Source organism: Zingiber officinale, chromosome 3A, assembly GCF_018446385.1.
Source record: "Zingiber officinale cultivar Zhangliang chromosome 3A, Zo_v1.1, whole genome shotgun sequence".
Classification (NCBI taxonomy): domain Eukaryota; kingdom Viridiplantae; phylum Streptophyta; class Magnoliopsida; order Zingiberales; family Zingiberaceae; genus Zingiber; species Zingiber officinale.
Window position 1 is genome coordinate 36,967,489 of NC_055990.1, and position 19,012 is coordinate 36,986,500.

Consider the following 19,012-nt stretch of genomic DNA (forward strand, 5'->3'; position numbering starts at 1 on the left):
GGATTCACATCAGGTTTTCCTGGAAGTTGTCCTGGTGCTCTGGATGATGAGGAAGCTAGTTGGGCAATTTGACTATCCTGGATCTTTTGATGCTTTTCAGAATTATCCATTCTCTGAATGAGCTTTGCTAAATCTTGCTTCATTTCATTCTGACTTGAGATAATTTCTTCAAGTATCTTTTCAACATTTGACTTTGGTAAGCCTTGAGAAGATAGATGTTGAAAATTTTGTTGCCCAGCTTGAAAATTTGGTCTTGCCCCCATAGATGGTCCTTGGTCTTGATTATTTCTGTAAGAAAATTTGGGATGGCTCTTCCATCCAGGGTTATAAGTATTTGAGTATGGGTTGTTCTGCCTTTGATTGTAACTCATGATTGCATCACATTGTTCCAGTTGATTGATTTGTGCAGTGATAGCTCCCAATGGACATGAGTCATTTAAGTGCTCTGAACTCCCACATACTTCACAAGATGTACTAATAGCATTAACCATATTAGCACTAGTTCCCATATTCTCAAATTTCATTGTAAGAGCGTCCAATTTTGCAGACAAAAGAGTGACTGCATCTACATCAAACTTCCCTGATGCTTTAATTGTTGGGTTCACAGAAGAATAGCCACCACTTCTTTCATTTGCCCATTGATGATGATTTTGTGCTACACTGTCAATAATTTCTTCAGCTTCATCTAAACTTTTATTCATAAGTGCCCCTCCAGCAGCTGAATCAAGGGACACTTTGGTATGATAGTTGATACCATTGTAAAAAGTGTGCAACACTAACCATCTTTCCAACCCATGATGTGGGCATTGTCTGAGCATACTATTATATCTATCCCATGCTTCAAAAAGAGATTCTGAGTCAGTTTGCTTGAAGCTTGCAATTTCTCATATGAGCTGTTTTGCTTGGTGGATAGAATTTATCAAGAAACTGTTGCTCACACTGCTCCCAAGTGGTGATGCTATTAGGGGCCAAAGAATTCAGCCATTGCTTTGCCCTATCTCTTAAAGAAAACCCAAATAATAATAATCTAACTGCTTATGAAGGAACTCCATTCATTTTCATGGTACCACATATTTCATAAAAGACCTCCAAGTGCTGATTGGGGTCTTCATGAGGTCCTCCACCAAATTGGTTCTGCTGCACCATAGATATAATTGCGGGTTTTATCTCAAAATTATTAGCTTCCACTGGAGGTCTTGAAATACTAGATCGAAAGCCTCTCGCATAAGGTGCTGCATAATCCTTGAGTGGTCTATTTGCCATGTTCAAATGTTCCTGTTCTTCAATTTGCCTTTGCAGAATTCTTCTTTTATGGAAAGTTCTGTCAATCTCAGGGTCAAAAGGAAAGAATTCCCCTGCAAAGCTAGATCTTCGCATACACAAGAACGAGATAGCAATTGACAATTCAACAGAAAAAGAAAAATAAAAGAATAAAAAATGCAGAATTGAATTTGTACAAAAAGAATTAACAAGAAGTAAAAGTTATACAAGAAAGTAAAAACAGAAATCTAATGATTAGTTACAACTATGCAATATGAAAGGAAAACAAATGTTATGTTTAGTCTAACTCAATTGATAATTCCTAATGTTAAAGCGCAGTCCCCGGCAACGGCGCCAAAAACTTGTTCGCTCTCCGCAAGTGTACGGAAATGTCGCAAGTAATATAAAAGATTATCGTATCCACAGGGACTGGAATAAGCACTAGAAATATCTCAATGCGAATTAGCTAAACAACTATCCAATTGTTTCAAATGCAAAGTAAAGGTAAACAAATCTAATATTAAAGATCAACAAACAACAGTTTAGTGTTTTGGGTTATGATAAAGGGAGATTCTAGGAGTTTCGGTTTCTTTGTAAGATTTCTTGAATGTAAATGGTTCACCACTTCTTATCCCTCAATTGCCAAACACTAGTAGAAAGTTGCCGATTCTCTCTTGCAATAGATAACCGGCTAAGGACTAAGAAATGTATCTAAACATGATCAATTAGACGTGAACCTACGTTGTCCTTACACAGAAGCGCACCTATTACTATGCCTTCCTCGGATATCAACATAGAAGCCCACAACTTATTAACCTATCAAGATACAAGAAACTAATCTCAAAATCCATCCTTCTCTCTTGAATATTCCTATTTCCTCTTCAAGATTATCTCTCAAACGTCCTTACACGGGCTTGCACCTGTCACGTGGATCCCTCGGATGATCGAGTGAGAGTTTATCTTTACAAAGTCCACAAGAAATCCCAACAATCAATCAAGAATGAGAATTAACACAAATCACCATTAATCATTCAAGATCTAATTGATACAAGCAAGACAATGTCATTGAAACAAGAAAATGGCAAATCCATAAGAGATTACATCAATCCATCATACAAATACTCCCTTAATCCTAGAATACAAGGTCTACTCCATGAATCGAAGAAGAAAATCCGAAGAGATAAAGATTACAAGCATTTCTTAAATCCCCAATCCAAGAAACCAAGAAAAGGGGGAAAGAGAAAACTTATCTATGAAGAAGCCTTGTCTTCGGATCCAATCCTCGCTCCGGAGTCGAAATCGTCAAGAACTCCCTTAGAATCGCCCAGAAATCCTCCCAAGAATGGGAGGAAACCACAAAATCTTGCCTTCTCCCAAAGGGGGAGAGATCCCCTTTCAATTCGTGTAGGAGGGTTTAAATAGAGGAGGAAACCCCACACGGCCCGTGACACGGCCGTGTGAGATTCACGGCCATGCCCCTCCTCCTCACTGCCCAGCTGCACGGCCGTGTGATTTTCACACGGCCTCAACTCTGCTGCACGGCAGTGTGGTGCACACGGCCACACCTGCTTAGTCTCTGGAAACCTCACGTGTAGATCCACACGGCCATGTAAGGCTTCTGCTCTGGTTGGCTTCAAATCTTGACACGGCCGTGTGAGGTTCACACGGCCATGTCATCTTCCTCTTCTATTGGTGCCAAACTCCACACGGCCCGAGCTCCATACCAGTGCAGGGCCGTGTGAGGTACACGGCCTGGTGCTTTCTCCCTTTGTTTCCTCCAAGGCTTGCCCAAAGATGTAAATTCTTCACCAAATCGACTCCTGCGTACAGAAAATGCACAAAAAGCAGATCTCTGAACCAAAAGAGTAAATATGCTAAAAGGAAAGCTGAAAGTATAAAAATGCATAGATCAAGCATGCTCAAAGTATGTAAATGTGCGTAAAAACATGCATAAAAGAGTATATAATCTGCGCACATCACTCAGTAAGTCATTTTCCTTGCATTCTTGCATTGCTCTATGGCTGAAAAATTGTTTTCGGCTTGGTACGCTCAGACTCATTCTGTCTTTCGCAAATCGGATAAGTCTGCTCTTTGTTCACTGTATAATATCCCTAAGACCTATCGCATTGTCATTCCTGATGCTGACGGCCGCCCATATCTTCCTCCTAAGAATTGTGTTGCCTTCTTCAAGGATCAATTAGTGGCGGGCCTGCGTTTTCCTATTCCCCCTTTTTTAATAGAAGTTAGCCAATATTTTGACATTCTCTTACAGCAATTCGCCCCAAACACTTTTCGTTATCTCTGTAGTTTGTACATGCTTTTTTGTATTCACGACATCCCTCTGACCCCTCAAAATTTATTCCTATTTTCATATCCCAAGAAATCCGACCTTGGTGTCTTCCTCTTTCAATCAAGGCCTAAAATGACCTTCTTTGAGGAGATGCCCTCTTCCACTAAGGGGTGGAAATCTCGTTTCTTCTTTATTGAACTCCCAGGACCTATCCCTTGGTCTTCTTCATGGAAATCCTCTTTACCCCCTCTTCCTGATGTGAAGGAATTGCATAGGCACCCTTCTTTTGCTACTTATTCTAGCAAGCTATCAGGCTTTCACTTATTCATTCATAAGTGGATTCGTGATGACTTTCTCTATCTCTTCGGGTTAAGTCCTGTCAAGATAGAGCTTCACAGTTCCCTTGGTAAGTCTTTATTCATCTATTTCAATCCCTTTTTTACTAACTAAAACACCTTTTGCTTTCTGTAGTGGACTCTTTGTATGCTGCTGCAATTGATGATCAATTGTGTTTATCGGAGGAATTGATTGCTGCTAAGGAGCAAGAACTTCTTGCTTCCTTGGGCCAGCCCTCTTCATCGGCGGCTCCTGCTGGCACAGAAGGCGTTTCTAATGCTCAAGACGTGGCTTTGGAAGGAGCTTCCGTTGATCCCCCTTCTATTGATGAGTCCATCTCTTTACTGGTTGCGAAACAATGCACTCCTGCTAAGAAGAAATGTAAATTGACTCTCGCTCCATCCCCGAAGCAGAAATCTGCTTATGGAGATTTTCCTCCTCCAGACGTTGTTCCTTCTTCTCTTGATCTCCCTCTCTTGGCTCTTTATCCTTCCCTTACTCCCTCTTCATCTACTACTTCACATATTCCTAGCGGCAGTTCTTCACCTCCTCTATTACCGATACCCAACCCATACTCTTGGGGGGGGGGGGTGGTCTTTTACTACAGTTAGGGAGGAGGTACGCCACATAATTGAAAACCTCGGCCATTCTGAAGTGGCTGATAATTTTTCCTTAAAGGAGACGAAGGTGCTTCCATTTCCCTTCACAATTTTATTTTCATCACACACCTCCTTAATGCTCTGTGTTATGCAGCATTGGATATATAACTTGAGTATGTACCATCTGGTGCACACCCTAATCCAAGAGAATGAAGCTTTGAAAAAATGGATTTCTAAGTTATCTCTCGATCAGGTGGACGAGAAGCTAAAGAGTCTATCCTCCCAATTGGAAAAAACTATCCAGTTACTTAAGACAGAGACCAAGCAATCACACCAATACAAAACTAACCTAGAAAGTCTCCAATCCCAGCTTCAATCAGCCATTGCTCAGGGTATCGATTTATCCTCCAAATTAGAAGAACAAACATCGGAGATTGCTCACCTATCTTCCCAGTTGCAATCAATGAAGGATGCACATGCTACGAAATTGGCCAATCAATTATCTGCTCTGAACCTCAAAGAAACTGCCCTTAAGACTGTTCAAGAAGAACTAACAAACTACAAGGCCAATGAAGACACCCGTTTTGAGGAGCGCAGAAAGGCCTATCTTCAATCCTCCGAGTTCATCACTCCGATTACCAACTTCTTCATAAATTCTATCAAATTCGTGACAAAGGAGGGAGTGGAGCAACTGAGAGAACTAAAATTATTGGTAGCCGATCCTCCCCTTAACTTTCCTAACACAAGGAGGATAGTGAAGAATCGCCCCCCAGATTTCTTTCCCCAACTATTGTAGCCCATGCTGTGTTGTAGCCTTAATGCCTCACTAACTTTCTCTCAACTACTAAGTTCGGTATGACTATTATTTTGAACTTGACATAGCCTAGTCTGCCATAATTTTTGGGCACTCTTTTACCTTCTTTGCGTATGTTTTTATAGAAAATCACTTGGGTGATTACATATCCGTATATGCGTAAATCAACCTCCTGATCGACTTAACTTGATAGCTTAATCTCATCCCTCACGACTATATGATTTTAGTCTATGTGTATTCATACGTGTCTTTCTTCTTCCTGGATATGTTGTGAAGAGTGAATTATATTCCCTCTTGAGTATTTTCTATGTATGAGGGATGGGCGGAGTTGTTTGAGGTTATTTATCTTTCGCTCGGTGTAAAATGACAGGATAAGCCTGTTAACCCGGACGGTCCAGGTGGGCGAGGCGCCCACCTTTCCTGCACGTTATGGGATGACCGGGCGAAAGCCTTCCTCCGCTTTATTTTTCATGTCATACATCCGAGGGCCATAATCTTGCCGTGTTTTGAAGATTAATTATAACTTGCCTCGGTATGTGACAAGTTTAAACTTTGTACTTGGGGAATGTATTCATCATGATTATCCGAGTAACAGTATCACTTCTTGAATACTCGATATTTTACTCAACGGATGATTGACTTGCTGTTGGTTTACCCATTTATCGCTTTAATATTTACTTTCCTCTCAGTAACAGCGCCGAGGGTTTTAGAAAAGAAAAGGGGTTCACTGTTTTGTCTTCTTCCTCTGCCGCATTCTTTTCCTCTCTGTTCCATTAAGATTCTGCTTCCTTCTTCGATTTTTTACTCATAATGGCCTCTTCTTCTTCTTCTTCCCCGCCTGAGTGGTTCGTCAACTGTTCTTCCAGTGCCATTAATTCGGAAGTCTATGCAATGGGTTTAAACTTTGGTTTTCCTTCTTATTTGGTCCTTCTTTCTCCGGCAAACCGCCCTCATCTTCCTCCGCCGGGGAGCATTGTCATTTTTTGGGAACAAGCGATTTTCGATTTTCGCCTTCCTCTTCATCCTTTTTTCATTGCCATAAGTCAATATTTCAACATGCTCTTAAACCAACTTATCCCTCAATCCTTTTCCATATTGTCTGGTTTTATCGCCGTTTCTAAACTACTTGACTTTTCTCCTTCTCCCCATTTATTCCATCAATTCTTTATCCTTCGTCAAGTAGAAGATAGTCTTTTCAAATTTCAGAGTCGTCCGAAGGCTACCTTATTTAACAAAATTCCAGCACAGGCGGAATGGAGGCAGAAGTTCTTCTTCTTGCGTCTGCCTTCTCCTCCCCCTTATCCCATTACTTGGCAAAGGACTCTTCCTTCTCTTCCAAATTCCTCAGATGCTACTACTGACTTGTCATTTTATGAATCTATGTCGAAGTTGAAAGGGGCTAAATTTTACTTGCCGGCACTGACTGTTGAAGGCTTACTTTTTATTTTCGGGATAAGCTCTATAGATACGGAATTGGAGGCTCCTTTTGGTAAATAGCTTACCTTCTGTCATATTTATTTGCTATCTATGATTTGTTTCTACTAAAAAACATATGATTTTTGTCTTTTTCAGTTGGTGTCATTTTCCCCGCTCTAATGTATAAGAATTCAGGGTTGACAAAGTCAATTTTGGCTAGGCTAGGGGAAAGGCTATTAGCAAATCGTCGTCTTAATCCGACCACTTCATCTCTCGGTCTGCTTCCTCCTCAAGAGGTCCATACTAAGGAGCCTGAATCTTCCGAGGAAGAGAGCCCATTTACTGCTCGATAAGAGGCTACATTTGTTTCAAAGAATATTCTAGCTGCAATTGTTATCTATGAATCGAAGCAAGTTCCTATAGTCTCTGCCGAGATATCTCGTGAGAGGGGTAAGGAAATGATACCTTATACTCACATCCATCCTAACATTGCTCTTAACATGATGCAACCACGTTTATTGATTCCTCCCCTTCTTCGAGTTACTCCCGTTCCCGAGGTAACTATAGGTGCACTGCTATCTCTTCTGCCTTCTCAGATTTCCTCTTCTACTCCTATTGCAATGAGGGCTAGAAGAACCCCCTGTAAGAGGTCCTCCAGTTTGACTACCCAAGATGTTGCTGTTAGGCAAGCTGTAGATTCTACGTCCTTTGTCTTACCTCCCTTCATTCCCATTAGTGCACCAATGCCTCCCCTGCCTTCTAACATTGGTCCTTATCCCCCTCGCTCCAGCTCATTACCTTCTTCTTCCCCTCTAGGGTCGTTGCCTTCTCCTTCTGTAGGTCCTACAACTCCAACTCTTCCTCGAGTGCTTTTCAAGTTGACCCAAGGTCTCCCTTTGTTGTTGAGGAACGACCATATTCCTTCTTCTATTGGTATCCTTCAGCTGAAGGACTCCATGGCTGAGTCTTGGGTACAAGGCCAGAATTCTTTGAGGGGAAAGAACGTTTCTGATCAAGCTGACCTATACAATCAACAAGCCTCTTCTGTAAGCATTTTTAGTTAAATCTTTCCAATGTGTGTACATAGTTTTTAATCACGTTACTATGTTTGTCTAGTTTTTCCCTATGTGCTTCTATATGGGCAACTTGGTTGCTGACCTAGAGAAGGAGAACAGAGAACTAAAAAATCAATTGAGGAGTTTAAGGTCCGCTCCCCCTACTCTGAGTAATGAGGTCATTCAACTTCAAGAGAAGGTAAGTTCTCAAGCTAATATGATGGCCCTTTTGGAGAAAGACTTGCAACATCATCGCCTAATGCTAGAGGTCAAAGAGGAAGAGAAAAAGGCCTTGGGTTTGCAAATACAGAGCTTATCTTCTCAGCTGAGTGTTGAAGTGGCCCAGAAGAATAAGGCCATTTTAGATGCTATTCTTAGATCTTCTATTCTAGAATAGTTTCAATCTTCCGTCTCCAGGTCCCCAGATTCAGCTCAAGAGTTAGCCTCTCAAAATTTTGATTATTACAGCTACAAGAGAGATTGAAAGCTCAAGATTTGGAAATAGACTTCTTCACTAAGGAATCAGAGCGTTTAAAAACTGAAAAAGCCAGTCTCCAGGAGAGAGCGGAACACCTTGAGTTGGAGTTATAGACCTATAAGGCAGGTGAAGAGGAAAGATGGGAAGTTCATCATCGAGAGTACTTGACTTCCCCTGAGTTCACAAAGGAGTTTGGTGGATGCATGGCAGGGGCCTTAAATCATTCAGTTGATGGGGTCCTAACACAACTGTGGAAGGAGGGTTTTACCTCAGGAACCTCCTCCCCGATTTATAGATTGTCGGTGGGTTAACAAGGAACTTCCTAGAGACTTGTCAGCAGTTTCAAATAGGCCTTAGGTATGCCAGTAAAACTGTACTAGTCTAAATCATGCTTATAAATAAATTTTTAGAATGAAAAGGAAAATTTGTAATGTAGTTAAGTGCATGTGGCATGCTTCTAGATCATGAATAACCAACTGAGAGTTACGACATACCAGCTTGTCCTCCAGACTGCCCTTATTTCCCTTCGGAACTTGGGGCTATTTTGCTAGTAACCGTACTCTTGAGCGAATGTAAGAATGACGCCTCCTTGCCATTCTCCTAAATTCTAATTGATTGATATATTCTGGCTAGCGTTATATTCTTGACCTACTCTGGTGTGATGTGAGGAAATACAAGTGTTATTATCTCTCAACCACATAAGTATGCCTGAGCGAATTTGCAAAATACTAATATTAGAAAACCAAAGTATTGCTATATCTTGGTCGGGTATGTAATCCTGAGCGACTTTATATTGATACCAGAAAATCAAAGTATTGCTGTATCTCGGTCGGGCGTGTAATCCCGAGCGAATTTATATTGGTACCAGAGAATCAAAGTATTGCTGCATCTCGGTCGGGAGTGTAATCCCGAGCGAATTTATATTGACATCAGAAAACCAAAGTATTGCTGTATCTCGGTCGGGCGTATACCAAAGCGCTGCTGTATTTCGGTCTGGCACTTAGTCCCGAGTGAATTTATATTGGTATCAGAGAACCAAAGTATTGCTACATCTTGGTCGGGTGTGTAATCCCGAGCAAATTTATATTGATATTAGAAAACCAAAGTATTGTTGTATCTCGGTCGGGCGTATAATCCCGAGCGACTTTATATTGATACCAGAAAACCAAAGTATTGTTGTATCTCGGTCGGGTGTGTAATCCTGAGCGAATTTATATTGGTACCAGAGAATTAAAGTATTGCTGCATCTCAGTCGGGTGTGTAATCCCGAGCGAATTTATATTGATATCAGAAAACCAAAGTATTGCTGTATCTCGGTTGGGCGTATAATCCCGAGCGAGTCTTCCTTGATACTAGAAGACCAAAGCGCTACTGTATTTCGGTCGGGCACTTAGTCCCGAGTAAATTTATATTGGTACGAGAGAACCAAAGTATTGTTGCATCTCGATCGGGTGTGTAATCCCGAGCGAATTTATATTGATATCAGAAAACCAAAGTATTGTTGTATCTCGATCGGGTGTGTAATCCCGAGTGAATTTAGATTGCTTCAATATTAGGGTTCCCCTATGTCTTCCAAGAAAGGCTGCCAGATGTTTCCTAGAACTTTCTGATTAACCAGTGCCGAGCGAATAAAGCCAACTTGAGTCATGAAGATTTAAAGTCTCCGCTTACTCTTAAGGAAACTAATCCAACTATTTCTTAAGGTCCACAATTATCGAGCGGAGGAGGCACGCTTGGTTACTTAAAGGTTCAAAGTCTTCGGTTCCCCTCCAAAAAACCAGTCCAGTTGCTTCTTGAGGTTCCTGATCGACTGTTCTCGAGCGGAGGAAGCATGCTCGGATAGATCTGAGCGGAGGAAGCACGCTCGATTGCTTAAAGGTTAAAAGTCTTCGGTTCCCCTCCAAGAAGCTAGTCTGGTCACTTCTTGAGGTCTGCAATCGACTGTTCTTGTGCGGAGGAAGCACGCTCGGATAGATCTGAGCAGAGGAAGCACGCTCGATTCACGCTCGCTTACTTAAAGGTTAAAAGTCTTCGGTTCCCCTCCAAGAAGCTAGTCCGGTCATTTTAGAGGTCCCTGATCGACTGTTCTCGAGCGGAGGAAGCACGCTCGGATAGATCTGAGCTGAGGAAGCATGCTCGGTTACTTAAAGGTTTAAAGTCTTCGGTTCCCCTCCAAATGCTATTCCGGTTGCTTCTTGAGGTCCCCGATCGACTGTTCTCGAGCGGAGAAAGCACGCTCGGATAGATCTGAGTGGAGGAGGCACACTTGGTTACTTAAAGGTTTAAAGTCTTCGGATCCCCTCCAAGAAGCCAGTCCAGTCGCTTCTTGAGGTCCTCGATCGATTGTTCTCGAGCAGAGGAAGCACACTCGGATATATCTAAGCAGAGGAAGCACGCTCGATTACTTAAAGGTTAAAAGTCTTCGGTTCCCCTCCAAGAAGCCAGTCCGGTCGCTTCTTGAGGTCCTCGATCGACTATTCTCGAGCGGAGGAAGCACGCTCAGATAGATTTGAGTGGAGGAAGCATGCTCGGTTACTTAAAGGTTTAAACTCTTCGGTTCCCCTCCAAGAAGCCAGTCCGATCGCTCTTAAGGCCCTTGATCGACTGTTCTCGAGCGGAGGAAGCACGCTCAGATAGATCTGAGAGGAGGAAGCACACTCGATTACTTAAAGGTTTAAAGTCTTTGGTTCCCCTCCAAGAAGCCTGTTCGATTGCTTCTTGAGGTCCCCGATCGACTGTTCTCGAGTGGAGGAAGCACGCTCGGATAGATCTGAGCGGATGAAGCACGCTCGATTACTTAAAGATTAAAAGTCTTCGGTTCCCCTCCAAAAAGTCAGTCCGGTCGCTTCTTGATGTCCCCGATCGGCTATTCTCGAGTGGAGAAAGCACGCTCGGATAGATCTGAGCGGAGGAAGCACGCTGGAAAGAAAATTTGTTGGATTCATTCAAATAAATGCATATATTAGTTGAAGAATAGATGCCTGCATCCTTCCATTATATCCAAAAATTAAATGAAATATAAGGACGAATTATAGGCGTACTAGTTAGGCTCTATATGGTTGTAAGTGGTTCACACTCCAAGGTCTCTTGAGATTCCTTCCTTCTGGGTCTTGGAGATAATAAGATTCGAAAGCAAACTTCTGTATAACTTTGTATGGTCCTCCCCATTGAGGTGCCAATTTAGTAACATCTCCCACAGGCTTAATACGCTTCCATACTAAATCCCCTACTTGAAAGAATCGGGGGATAACCCTTTTATTGTAATTTTGCCTCATTCGTTGTTGATAAGATATAAGACGAGTTGCTGCCTTATCTCAGGCTTTTTCAATAAGATTGAGTTCCATAAGACGCCTACCATCATTATCATCATCATAGAGTCGTCTACGATTAGATTCTATCCCCACCTCGATGGGAACTACTGCTTCTCCACCATATACTATCTGAAATGGAGTTATCCCTGTGGCCTCTCGAGGAGTAGTGCGGTAAGCCCAAAGTACACTGGATAACTCATCTATCCAACCATCACCAACATGATCTAGTTTAGTCTTAAGTCCTCGAATGATTTATCTATTGGTCACTTCTACTTGTCCATTACTCTATGGATATGCTACAGAGGTGAATGCCTAGGTGATACCGTATCTTACGCACCACTCTCTAATTCTCTGTCCCTGAAATTATCTCCCATTGTCAGAGAGTAATTTATGCGGGATACCAAATCTACAGATAATGTGTTGCCACAAGAATTTGATGACTGCATTCTCAGTGATTCTTGCCAATGGTTTAGCTTCTACCCATTTTGAGAAATAATCTATAGCTACCAATAGAAACCCCCTTTGAGCGGTGGCTAGGGGGAATGCGCCCACTATATCCATAACCCATTGATAAAAAAGGACAAGAAACGATGGAAGTATTCAATAGTTGGGTAGAATGATGTGGGATATTCTGATGTCTCTGACAAGATAGACATGTCCTTACGAGTTGAGCCACATCTTCCTATAGAGTAGGCCAGAAATATCCGGCCAATAAAATTTTACGCGCTAGAGATCTACTTCCAATATGACTGCCGCATGAACCATGATGAACCTCTTGTAAGATGTATCACATATCTTCTGGTCTAATGCATTTGAGTAGGGGACTAGAAAAGGCCCTTTGGTAAAGCTAGTCCCCTATCAGAGTATAACTGATGGCTTTCTTCTTAAAGACTCTTGCTTGTTCGACATCACTTGGCAAGGTGCCTTGTTGTAAAAAGGATATAATCAGTGCTCTCCAGTCTCCTTGTATCTCCATGTTAGCTTATCTTTCAATACAAGACACCAATACTATCTGCTCTATTGGTCGGTCTAGGTTCCAAGGTGTCACTGCTGATGCAAGCTTTGCTAGTCCATTGGCCACTTGATTTTCTGATCGGGGGATTTTTTGTATATTTACCTCTTGGAATGTGACTTTCAATTTATCAAAAGCTTCTGCATATAATTTAAGTCGATCATTACTGATCTCGAACTTGCCTGATAGTTGTTGTGCTGCCAGTTGAGAATCAGAGTAAATACATACCCAAGCAGCTCCCACATGTCGAGCTGCTTGCAAGCTAGCTATTAGTGCTTCATATTCTGCTTCATTGTTAGTGCTCTATAACTTAGCCAGACATAAAGCTGAACCCGATCTTCCCTGGGGGATATAAGAAGAATATCGATACCACTACCCTGTCTGGTAGAAGACCTGTCTACATAAATCTTCCAAATCCCTTCTTCTTCGCGGCCTTGTACTTCTATTATAAAATCTGCCAAAGCTTGTGCTTTAATTGCTGAACGAGGCTGATATTGTATGTCATATTCACTAAGTTCAGTCGTCCATTTGATCAATCGCCCGATGCTTCTGGATTAAGGAGCACTCGACCGAGAGTGCTATTACTTAACACTATAATTGCATGAGATAAGAAGTAAGGGAGCAATCTTCTAGACGTTAAAACCAAAACATAAGCTAATTTCTCGAGTGTACCATATCTACACTCGGCTCCTTTCAATAAATGACTTGAAAAATGCACTAGTTGCTGTTTTTTACCCTCATGCCTCACCAGTACTGAACCTATAGCATGCTCGTTCACCGAAAGATATACCCATAAGTTTTCCCCTACTACAAGCTTAGCTAGCATGGGTAGGGTTGACAAGTAATCTTTCAGCTCTCGAAATGTATTGTCACATTCTTCATCCCACTGGAATTTATTGGCCTTTCGAAGTATTTTGAAGAAATGGAAACTTCGATCGGATGATCGGGAGATGAATCGGGATAACACAGTGATTTGCTCAGTTAATATTTGGGCTTCTTTCATATTGTGTGGGGGCTCCATATCCTGGATTGCTCAGACCTTGTTGGGATTTGCTGTTGGGTTTTTCAGGCTGCGAAAATCACTTTTTCGCGTCGCGGAAACCCCGAAACTCCCTAGCCAACGGATCCGTGCAAAGAAAAAAATTTTTTCGAAAAACTACGAGTATGAGTTTACCTAGATCTATACTTAGATCTACAAGCGAAAAAGGATATACCTTTGAAGCGAAGCCCTTCGCAATCCCGCAAGTCCAAGGTACGCCGGATCTTAAGATTGTCAACGTAGACAATCCTCTAGAAGAATCCACACGAACAAGATGTGTTCTCTAACACACAAGGATGGAGAAGAGAGCACCACAATTGTGCTAGCACTTTCTAGGGCTCTCGGATGGGAATGAAAAGAAAAAGGATAGAGAAGAGAAATAGAATGGATCTTATGAACACTCTTCTTCTTCTTCTATGTGACAATCACTCTACCTTTTTCTTCATGAAACTCAAACTCATTCACCTTATTTCTTGCTTGAAAACTTTCGGCCAAGAGAAGAGGAGAGAAGAGAGCTTGGGAGGAGGAAGATCACTTGAATGAGAGTTATTCACCAAAAATGAAAAAAAAAAAAACCTACTTTTTCATCAATTGGCCGGCCACTACAAGAGGTCTAACCCCCTTCACATTAATCATAATTAATGTGAAGGCCATTAAAGAGAATAGTTGTAACCTCCATGAGGTGGCACATGTGATGATGAGGCACATCATCATTAGTTCTCCTAATGCCAAGTCACAAATGATATGGCATAAAGTCAAGTCAAACTTGACTCTTCCTCTTCCTCTCAAGTCAAGTCAAACTTGACTTAATCTCTCTCATGGTTGATCTAATCCAACCATTTAATTCAAGCCAATTTAATATAATGAATATAATTCATTTAATTAAATTGATTCAATGAGTCATAATCTAAATTAGACTCATTGAACACATGAATCAACTTGAGTCCAACTCAATTAGCCAAATTAGGATTACTCTTAATCTAATTTGATTCATCACATGAATCTAATCCTCTTGGTTCATCATATGAACCTAATCTCCATCCACTTGTTCTTTGTGTGTGACCCAATAGGTTCTTGTAACGTTGGCAATGCCCCTAAACTCATTTAGAAGCATAAGTAATGAGCGGTATCTAGCAATACATCATTACTACCCAAGTTACAAGAATGTTGAGATCCAACATCACCTTGTGACTACTAATTGTGACTCCTCACAATATATGACAAGTGTCCTTCTATCCTAGACATCTAGATTGATCAATGTGAGGCATAGACCGTGTCATCCTCTGATCAATCTAAATCTTGAACTTCAAGTAGACTCACTAAATCAAATGAGCTCAATATCTTATATTGACTCATTTGGGCATGGCCATGCACTTCGTGGTCTCACTCTATCAAGAATATTGATGTCTCTCCCATCAAATAGGAGGGATAGATCCCATCTACATCACTCACATCCCTCCGCATAATTTGTTACATACCCAGTAATCGCCTTTATAGTCCACCCAGTTACGGGTGACATTTGACGAAACCAAAGTACATAACTCCTTATGTAGGGAACCATGGTGACTTCAGGTCTAAGGACTAGTAGTCATACTAATAGCCACATGAGAAAGTATATGACACTCATATAACGATCCATGATACTTTCTCATGGCGGGTCATTCAGTATACATTCTCCAATGCATACCCATGTGTCAACTTGATATCTCCATATCCATGACTTGTGAGATCGAGTCATCGAGTTGACCTACATGCTAGTCTTATTACATTAGCCTTGTCCCTGAATGTTAATACTCGACTAGGAATGATTAAGAGTAGTGTTCCCTATATCATCTCACTATCGATTCAACCAATCGATTGATATAGGTAAGAACCTTCTACTCAAGGACGTTATTATACTTAGTTTATTTGACACCAATACAAGTAAGTATAATAACCAAAAACCAAATGCCTTTATTTATATAGAATATGATACAACAAGTCCAAAATATAATCATCAAATGATTGGCTCTAGGGCTCTAGCTAACAATCTCCCACTAGCACTAGTGCTAATCAGTGTAGGCTCTAAGCCCCAATGACCTAGTGTGACCATCATGCTTCCTCTGTGCCAAAGCCTTGGTCAAGGGATTTACGATGTTAGCCTCTGTAGGAACTCTACAAATCTTCACATCTCCTCTCTCGATGATCTCTCGAATGAGATGGAAGTGCCGTAGTATGTATTTGGTCTGATGGTGTGAGCGAGGTTCCTTCACCTGTGCTATAGCTCCATTGTTGTCACAATAGAGCTCAATAGGGTCAGCAATGCTAGGAACCACCCCAAGTTCAGTGATGAACTTGCGAATCCAAACTGCCTCCTTTGCTGCCTCTGATGCAGCAATATACTCATCCTCTATCGTAGAATCAGCTACTGTGTCCTACTTCGAACTCTTCCAGCTCACAGCACCACCATTTATATTAAACATGAACCCTGACTACGATCGATAATCATCCTGGTCGGTCTGGAAACTAGCATCACTATAACCCTTTACAGCTAGCTCATCATCGCCTCCATATATCAAGAAATATTCTTTAGTCCTTCTTAAGTACTTAAGAATATTCTTGACCGCTATCCAGTGACTTTCACCTGGATCTGACTGGTATCTGCTCGTCATGCTCAAAGCATACGAGACATCAGGTCGTGTACATAGCATGGCGTACATGATCGATCTTATGGCTGAAGCATAAGGGATCTGATCCATGCGGTCTCTCTCCTCTCTAGAAGAGGGACCCTGAGTCTTCGAAAGACTCACGCCATGTGACATCGGCAGAAATCCCTTCTTGGAGTTTTGCATGGCAAACTGAAGGAGTACCTTGTCAATGTATGTACTCTAACTTAGGCCAAGCAATCTCTTAGATCTATCTCTATAGATCTGTATCCCTAGAATGCGGGATGCCTCACCTAAGTTCTTCATTGAGAAGCAACTCCCTAGCCAAGTCTTAACAGACTGAAGCATAGGGATGTCCTTCCCAATGAGTAGTATGTCATCCACATACAATATGAGGAAGACAACTATATCCCCTACAACCTTCTTGTAGACACAAGGTTCATCTTCGTTCTTGATGAAACCGAACTGTTTGATTGCATCATCGAATCAAAGATTCCAGCTCCGAGAAGCTTGCTTTAGTCCATAAATGGACCTATGTAGCTTGCATACTCTGCTAGTATGCTGTGGATCTACAAAACCCTCAGATTGTATCATGTACACATCCTCGAGCAGGTTTCCATTCAGAAACGTGGTTTTGACATCCATCTGCCATATCTCATAGTTATGGTAAGCTGCAATAGCAAGCATGATCCGAATGGACTTAAACATCGCTACTGGAGAAAAGGTTTCATCATAGTCAATACCGTGAATCTGCTCGAAACCTTTAGCTAATAAGAGACCCTTATAAATAAGTCCATCAATGTCAGTCTTTCTCTTAAAGACCCACTTACACCCAATGGGTTTTACCCCTTCAGGAGGATCAACCAAAGTCCAAACTTGGTTGGTGTACATGGATTCCATCTCGGATCTCATGGCCTCTAGACATTTCTCGGAATTTGGTCTCATCACAGCTTCCTGATAGGTGGTAGGCTCATCATCCATGAGCACAACGTCATCATGGTCAGACAAGAGAAATGAATATCTCTCAGGCTGACGACGTACCCTATCAGACCTGCGAAAAGGTATGTCTACTTGAACTGGTTGTTGTTCCTCAACTCTTTGTGGAACAACATCATCCACAACACTTTGTGGTTCCAGTTCAACTTCCATCGAGGCTTCAGTGCTAGGATCCGCATCTTGAACTTCTTCAAGATCGAATGTACTCCCACTAGTCTTTCTAGAAACAAAATCCCTTTCTAGAAAGACTCCAGTCTTTGCCACAACTATCTTGTGCTAACTGGGAATATAGAAGTAATATCCCTTAGTTTCCTTGGGATATCCTATAAAGTAGCACTTGTCGGATTTGGGTCCTAATTTAGCTGAAACTTGACGTTTAACGTAGGCCTCACATCCCTAAATCCTTATGAAAGACACTTGGGCATCTCTCCTAGTCCATATCCTATATGGTGTCTTTATCAGGGCCTTGGATGGAACTCGGTTGAGTATAAAAGCTGTCGTGTCTAGAGCATAGCCCCAAAGGAATGTCGGAAGATCTGTGTGACTCATCATAGATCGTACCATATCTAATAAGGTACGATTCCTCCTTTCGGACACACCATTCCACTGTGGTGTTCCAGGAGGAGTGAGTTGGGATAGGATCCCACACTCAGCTAGATAGTCACGAAACTCATAGCTAAGGTATTCTCCACCTCGATCTGATCAAAGTATCTTAATACTCTTGCCAAGTTGGTTCTGTACTTCATTCTTGAATTCTTTGAACTTTTCAAAGGATTCAGACTTATGTGTCATCAAGTACATATAACCATATCTACTGAAGTCATCAGTAAATGTGATGAAGTACCTATAACCGCCTCTAGCTGCGACATTGAAAGGGTCACATACATCACTATGTATAAGTCCTAGCAAATCGGTCGCTCTCTCGCTGTGCCCACTAAAGGGAGTCTTGGTTATCTTACCTCGTAGGCATGACTCGCATATCTCATATGATTCAAAATCAAATGAGTCCAGCAAACCATCCTTATGGAGCTGGGATAAGTGCTTGTCATTTATATGACCTAAGCGACAGTGCCAGAGGTAGGTTTGGTTCATGTCATTTGACTTGAACCTCTTGGTATTTATGTTATAGATAGGGCTCTCAACGTGGGGCCGATACTAGGGGGGCCGCTAAGGTAGTGGATCTACCTTTATAGATAGGGCTCTCAAGGTCTAGAATATAGAGTCCGTTCATCAGAGGTGCACTACAATAGAACATATCGTTTAAATAGACGGAACAATATTTGTTCTTTATTGTAAACGAAAATCCTTTCTTGTCCAAACAAGAAATTGAAATTATGTTCTTAGTCAAGGAAGGCACATAACAACAATCATCTAATTCTAGTACAAGCCCAGAGGGTAGAGATAGATAGTAAGTTCCTACAGCAATAGCAGCAACCCGTGCTCCATTGCCTACTCGTAAGTCTACCTCACCCTTCGTCAATGCCCTGCTATTTCTCAGCGCTTGTACATTAGTACAAATGTGCGAAGCACATCCGGTATCTAATACCCACGATGAAGAAATAGAGAGGTTGACTTCTATAACATGTATACCTGAAGTAGAAATCTTATTTCTCTTCTTCTTAAGATCTTCCAGGTATTCTTTGGAGTTCCTCTTCCAATGCCTTGCTTGTCCCCCATATAGGTGACAAAGATGTTCAACCATATCATAAGCACTCATCAACTCATGTTGCTTCTGAAGCTCAGAGTTCATGGTGGCGAGCA

At 41.7% G+C, this 19,012-nt stretch overlaps 1 non-coding gene across 1 annotated transcript; it reads left to right on the plus strand.

Annotated features, from left to right (window-relative positions):
- Nucleotides 1–789: 789 nt before the first annotated feature.
- On the plus strand, nucleotides 790–895 carry LOC122054351. Its single transcript, XR_006132675.1, has one exon. It is a non-coding gene; the product is annotated as a small nucleolar RNA R71 (small nucleolar RNA).
- The last annotated feature ends 18,117 nt before the right edge of the window (nucleotides 896–19,012 follow it).